Below are 7696 nucleotides of genomic sequence, written 5' to 3' on the forward strand. Positions count from 1 at the left end.
AACGCCACCTATGACGAGACAATTTTAACTTGGCAGAGTGATATTGATTGCACCTTCCATATGGTGTCTTGCAGTGTTTCTAATTTGTTGAAGTGCCTTCTGCTTAGTTACCACATCATAGGTGTGAATATGTCGAGCCGTCCATTTTTTGTACATATTCCATCCTCGTATCATGACTTTGCCTTTCATCAAAGTAGTGTTTGTCAGTATCATGCATGAATGAGTTCTGAAGAGCGAATGATATTCCTTTTTCTTGTCGGTATGACCTCACAATGCAAAATCAATAAAGCTGAAGGAAATTGGCAAGGCATTGGATGATGGTGGTCCTTCCGAGCAACTAAAACGGAGGTTCTCTACATATTCTACTTTGCCATCCTCCCAACAAGATTCGCAAGACAACACAAGGCTAGACAGTCAACGTAGCTGTGTAGATGATGAGCACATCTCCCCTACTCCACCATCACAGGTGCTTTCTCTAACTTGGCACTATTATATGTGATTGCATGTTGCGTATGATGTCTAGCTTGTATTGCTTCTAACTTTATTGAATTGCATCTGCTTACTTTACACATAAGGCCTGTGAATATGACATGTGTTCCTATTTCTACATCAGACTACTATTCTTGCATATCCCGCATCAGTCACTTATGATAAGGCACCTTTAAGTCGCCACTGTGATATTGGTTGTGTCTTGCATATGATTTCTAGCATGTACTGCTTCTAATTTGTTGAAACACCATACAGTTTGAACTTGGCAGAGTGATATTGGTTGCATCTTTCATATGGTGTCTAGCTTGCAGTGCTTCTAATTTGTTGAAATGCCTTCTGCTTAGTTACCACATCATAGGTGTGAATATGTCACACCATCCTGTTTTTCATACATATTCCATCCTCGCATCATGTGTTTGCATTTCATCCGAGTAGTGTTCATCAGTATCATGCATGAATGAGTTCTGACGAGCGAATTTTATTCCTTTTTCTTATCGGTTTGACTTCACAATGCAAAATCATTACAGCTGAAGGAAATTAGTCCGGCAGTGGATGATGGTGGTCCTTCGGAGCAACTCAAACAGGGGGTCTCTACAGATTCTACTCCGCCATCCTCCCAACAAGATTCGCAAGACAACACAAGGCTGGACAGTCAACATAGCTGTGTAGATGATGAGAACATCTCCCTACTCCATCACAGGTGCTTGCTCTAACATGACACTATTATATGTGGTTGCATGTTGCGTATGATGTCTAGCTTGTATTGCTTCTAACTTGAATTGCATCTTCTTACTTTACACATAATGCCTGTGAATATGACACGTGTTCCTGTTTCTAGAACATACGTGTACATGATGAGCACATCTCCCCTACTCCACCATCACAGGTGCTTGCTCTTACTTGGAACTGTTATACATGGTTGCGTTTTCCGTATGATGTCTAGTTTGTATTGCTAATTGGATCTGCGTAGCTTACAACTTTTACCTGCAACGATCACTTACCCATAAGACACATTTAACTTGGGACTGTGATGTAGGTTGCATCTTGCATTGTCTTCTACACTACTAGGAAAAGGGCTATAGATGATATGGCCACAAATGGCGCATCAGACGTGTGTTGGTGCGCCATTAGTGTCCAAATACTAATGGTGCACCACATCCACGGTGCGCCATTAGTACCAAAAAAATCATTTTTTTCAAAACTAGTAATGGCGCACCAGTGGATAGTGCGCCATTACTAGTAAAACTAGTAATGGCGCCATTACTAGTAAAACTAGTAATGGCACACCACATCCACGATGCGCCAGTAGTAAATTTTTTTTCAAAAAAAAAATTCATTTTTTTTATTTTTTCAAAACTAGTAATGGCGCACCAGTGGGCAGTGCGCCATTACTAGTTAAAACTAGTAATGGCGCACTGTCAACTGGTGCGCCATTACTAAGTTTTTCAAAAAAAAATCAGAATTTGTTTTATTTTTTTTCAAAACTAGTAATGGCGCACCGTGGGTGTGGGCCACCACTCCCACGGTGCGCCATTACTAACTTGGCCAAAACTTCCACCGAATGCACCCCCTTGGACCGCCTTTTCAGTTTAAAAAAAATAAAAGAAATTGATGGAAATGTCAAAAAATAAAAGAAAATAAGTTTCCCATGTGATATGTGGTCTAGTTGTTGGGAAAATTTACAAATATGAATTTCGACTTTATTTACAAAATCTCTCTGGAATTTGTAAAATGGGCATAACTTTTGCATACGAACTCGGATTAAAAAGTTTTCTATATGAAAAATCATCACCGTTAAACATTTTCAAAATCCCAAAAACCTAACAAAAAAAGTTACGGGGCTTTTAAGATCGGAGGCAAAAAAATTCAAAAAATTTCAAACTTACTAGTGGCGCACCGTATGCTAGGTGCGCCACTAGTAACAGAAAAAAAATTGGTTTTGAAAAAAATGAATTATTTTTCAAAATATGATACGTAATATGACCGGGAAGTTTGAAATATTTTTTCAAAATTTCATCATACTCATGAACTAAGTCCTAGACATCAGCAAGGTTTAATAGGATTGATATGATAGATATATCAACAAGTGCCTGTGAAGTGAGGTGGTGCTGGGTTGGATAGAACTACGAAGTTAAGTGTGCTCGGGCTGGAGTAGTGTGAGGATGGGTGACCTTCCGGGAAGTTTGACCACAAAGTGCCATTTGACCTGAGATTAAGCCATAGTGACCCGAGATAAAGAAAAAAATTGAAAAAAATTGCTACTAATGGCACACTCCTGCGTGGTGCGCCATTAGTAGCAAAAACAGGTGCGCCACTAGGAGCCCTTTTTCTAGTAGTGCTAGCTTGTACTGCTTCTAATTTCTTGAAATGGCACTTACGATGAGACACTTTTTACCTGATAGAGTGATATTGGTTGCATGTTCATATGCTGCCTAGCTTTCATTTCTTCTAATTTTGTTGAAATGCCTTCCGCTTACTTTTTTCATACATATTCCATCCTCCTATCGTACGTGTGAATATGAAACGCTGTCTTTTTTGTATATATTCCATCCTCCTATCCTGCGCTTGCCTTACATCAAAGTAGTGTTCGTCTGTATCATGCATCAACCAGTTATGCAGAGCTAATTTTATTCATCTTCTTGTGGTTTTGACTTCATAAGGCAATATCAGAAAATAGGAAGGAAAAGAGTAAGTTAGGGGATGTTGGTGGTCCTCTGCACCGACGCAAACAGAGACTCTCTAGATTTGCCACTACTACTGCTAATGAAGTTGAAGTCCCAAGTCTACATGATGAGTTCATCTCCCGTACTCCACCATCGCAGGTACTTACTCTAAGTTGACAGTGTGATAATTGGTTTCATGTTGCATATGTTGTCTAGCCTGTATTTCTTCTATTTTGATTAAATTGCACCTGCTGAGTTTATACGTTATACATGTGCATATGACATGGCTTCATGTGTCTAGAATACACTGCATCTATCTATCATACCATGTTCTTACATCAAAGTACTGATGTTGTGTATCCTGCATCAGTCACTCATGATTGGACGCTTTTAACATGGTAGATTGATAGTGGTTGCATCTTGCATTGTTTTCTACGTTGTACTGCTTCTAATTTTTTGAATTGCCACTTATGACAAGACACTTTTAACTTGGCAGAGTAATATTGGTTGCATCTTTCATATGGTGTCTAGCTTGCATTACTTCTATTTTCTTGAAAATCCTTCTGCTTAGTTTGCACATCGTAGCTGTGAATATGTCATGTCGTCCTGTTTTTCTTACATATTCCATCCTCATACGGTTGTCTTACATCAAAGTATTGCTTGTCTGTATCATGCATCAATGAGTTCTGAAGAGTGATTTTATTCTTTTGTGTTGTGGGTACAGCTTGACATGGCAAAGTCAAAAAAGAGTAAGGAAAATAATATAGTAGGGAGTGTTGTTACTCGTTGGGTGAAACGGAAAAGGTTCTGCCGTTGAGATTCTGCTGGTACTTATAGTGCAGTAGAAGGTCCAAGTCCACCGGCTAAATCTACAAACACAGTATCACCTGCTCCACCAGCTGCAGCATCCGCTTCAACTGTACCAGCATGTCAACCAGTTACTCGTTCGTTTGCTCCAGAACTGGCCAGTTCCTAAGCTGCCTTCACACCTAACACTACTTCCGAAGCACTGCTGACACAACAGGACTTGGCAAGATCAGATGAACCTCATGAGCATCAACACCAAGATGGTACCTAACCGAGTCAAGTTGCAGTTGCATGCTCCTTTATATGTACTCTCACAGTTTGATGCACACTAACACTTTTCATATTCCTTGTTGAACTAGCACCACGACGCAAGCGGAAACAGACATCGTGGATAATGCTTGATAGATTAACAAAATCTAAAGGAGGAAGAATGGAGATCCATTTTGAGACAGGTTTAAAAAGGCCACGTGATGCTACAGAGTCAGCCAAGTTAGTATCAGAGGCAGCCGTTGCCGTTAGGTGTCATGCACATATCCTCCCAACGTGGATCCAGTACAGGAATGAGAAAGACAATACCCAGTTTAACACCTTCCTTGACCATTCATCCGTAAGTAATGTTATTCATCGCAATTAGTAATATTGTCTTGCTCTGTCCCATACTTTCTAGCTTCCTCCTAATAAGACTCACATTCTTTTTCCAACATATGAGGTTCAAGTTGGATCTGAAAGATGATGCAACTAAACAAGCATGCACTCATGTTTTTCAGTCTGCTCTGCGACAGTATCGGTACCACCTTAGAAAATCTCACTTTGAAGGCAAGGCTAACAATGAAATCGCCCAAACATCTCCAGTGGAATATATTACAGATGAAGACTGGACAGCCCTCGTTAAACACTGGTCTGATCTAAAGTATCAGGTAGGCTATATGTATTTGATCAGACCACATATTGAACTTGTATTTATGTATGTGCCTTACAAGTGTATCTTCTTCTAGGCTAACTGTTTGAAGAACAAAATCAACCGTTCTAAAGTGAAATTCCAACAGACAACAGGATATAGTAGCTATATTGCACACTGCGAGGCTCTTGTAAATAGCTGTTACTTCCTTCTTTTTTGTGCCATATTACCGTATCTATATTGACTTGTTCCAAATACATAGGAAAGCTCGTTGATACGTCTCCGTCGTATCTACTTTTCCAAACACTTTTGCCCTTGTTTTGTACTCTAACTTGTATGATTTGAATGGAACTAACCCGTACTGACGCTGTTTTCAGCAGAATTACCATGATGTTGTTTTATGTGCAGAAAACAAAAGTTCTCAGAATGACCTGAAACTCCACGGAATATCTTACAATAAATGATATAAAATCCTCGCCAAAGATGAAGACCAGGGGGCCCACACCCTTTCCACGAGGGTGCCCCCCCCCCCCCCCCCCCCCCGCCCCCCCCCCCCCCCCCCCCCCCCCCCCACCCCCCCCCCCCCCCCCCCCGGGGGGCCCCCCCCCCCCCCCCGAGGGTGCGCCCCCCTACCTCGTGGTCCCCCTGGAGACTTCCCGACTCCAACTCCAACTCTATATAACTGCTTTCAGGGAGAAAAAATAAGATAGAAGATTTGATCGCGTTTTACGATACGGAGCCGCCGCCAAGCCCTAAAACCTCTCGGGAGGGCCGATCTGGAGTCCGTTCGGGGCTCCGGAGAGGGGGATTCGTCGCCGTCGTCATCATCAACCATCCTCCATCACCAATTTCATGATGGTCACCGCCGTGCGTGAGTAATTCCATCATAGGCTTGCTGGACGGTGATGGGTTGGATGAGATTTATCATGTAATCGAGTTAGTTTTGTTAGGGTTTGATCCCTAGTATCCACTATGTTCTGAGATTGATGTTGCTATGACTTTTCGATGCTTAATGCTTGTCACTAGGGCCCAAGTGCCATGATTTCAGATCTGAACCTATTATGTTTTCATCAATATATGAGTGTTCTTGATCCTATCTTGCAAGTCTATAGTCACCTATTATGTGTTATGATCCGTTAACCCCGAAGTGACAATAATCGGGATACTTACCGGTGATGACCGTAGTTTGAGGAGTTCATGTATTCACTATGTGCTAATGCTTTGTTCCGGTTCTCTATTAAAAGGCTGTCACGGGAGGGTAGGACAAAAGATGTCATGCAAGTTCTTTTCCATAAGCACGTATGACTATATTCGGAATACATGCCTACATTACATTGACGAATTGGAGCTAGTTTTGTGTCACCCTATGTTATGACTGTTACATGATGAACCACATCTGGCATAATTATCCATCATTGATCCAATGCCTACGAGCTTTTCATATACTGGTTTACGCTTATTTACTTTCCCTATGCTATTGTTACAATCACTAAAAATACCAAAAACCTTACTTTGCTTTCGTTACTCTTTTGTTACCGTTACCATCACTATCATATTACTTTGATACTAAACACTCTACTGCAGATACTAAGTTTCCAGGTGTGGTTTAATTGACAACTCAGCTACTATACTTGAGAATATTCTTTGGCTCCCCTTGTGTCGAATCAATAAATTTGGGTTGAATACTCTACCCTCGAAAGCTGTTGCGATCCCCTATACTTGTGGGTTATCACCCATGCGGACCAAAAAGATCCTGAACTGAAAGCAGTGCAAATCTTCAAGGATTGCCACACCAGCAAGATCAAGGGCATGAGCACACCAGTTCAAGCCGCTGTTGTAAGTCCTTACTCCTCCTGCCTTGAACTGATTGGTACTGTGATGTGTTCATTTAACTACTTGGTTTGCAGCCAATGTCAGTTACTCTGTTCACTTTTATTCACAGTTGTCTTAACGTATCATTTCACCTTACATGGTTTAAAAGATATGAAGGATATTCTTTTGGTCTTGATCTGTAATCTAGTTGTTATGTTCACGTGCGCACACAATGATAAAATAGCATGTTTGTTTTATATCTGTTTGTCCATGATATGAATGATGTCATACTATGTTCATCCTACTTTAAACCATGTCTCTTTATCCTTAGATGTCAACGAATGTGAGGAAATAGACAATACAGTAGGCATGCTACATGGACATATGTTTCAAAAGTGATTTTATTATGTAGTTGGCACTACAATAGATGCTAATGTATTACAGTAGTTCACCAAAATAAGTTATGTATAAATGTTTAACCTACTTCGTTTGTTTTTGTCTCATTACAAACTTATCTAGTACACTAATCTACAAGTTCAAACTTTCAGGAAGCTATGGAACAAATGATTGAACAGCCACAACCACCTGAAGGTGACGAGGCTACTACAGGCACAATGTCACCTCTTGCTGCAGTGCGTCAGTATCTCTCCACTAACAGTGCAAAAAGCACCTTTCTGCGTAATTCTGGGTTGGTTGTCAAGGTAACCTTGTCCAAATCGCCTACTGAACAAAATATTCCTGCTAGACAGAGTGATATATCTGTGCTCTAGACACAAGTCCAATCCCTAATGGACGTTGTTTCGGAAACAAGAATAGTGGTTGAGAAATGTCGTCAAGATATGAATGGTTTTGAAACCAGACTATCAGACATTCGCTTCGTTGTTTAAGAGCAATGGCGGAAAAAAGGTGTAGATCGTGCTGCTCCATCAGATTCTACAGCCTGAAACATTAGCACTCAGGTCAAATGATCTGTGCTTCTATACATCTAATGGTGCTTTTATCTGGAAGGATTGTAAACTTTATGCCA

The sequence above is a fragment of the Triticum urartu genome, chromosome 3, assembly GCF_003073215.2.
Source record: "Triticum urartu cultivar G1812 chromosome 3, Tu2.1, whole genome shotgun sequence".
Taxonomy (NCBI): domain Eukaryota; kingdom Viridiplantae; phylum Streptophyta; class Magnoliopsida; order Poales; family Poaceae; genus Triticum; species Triticum urartu.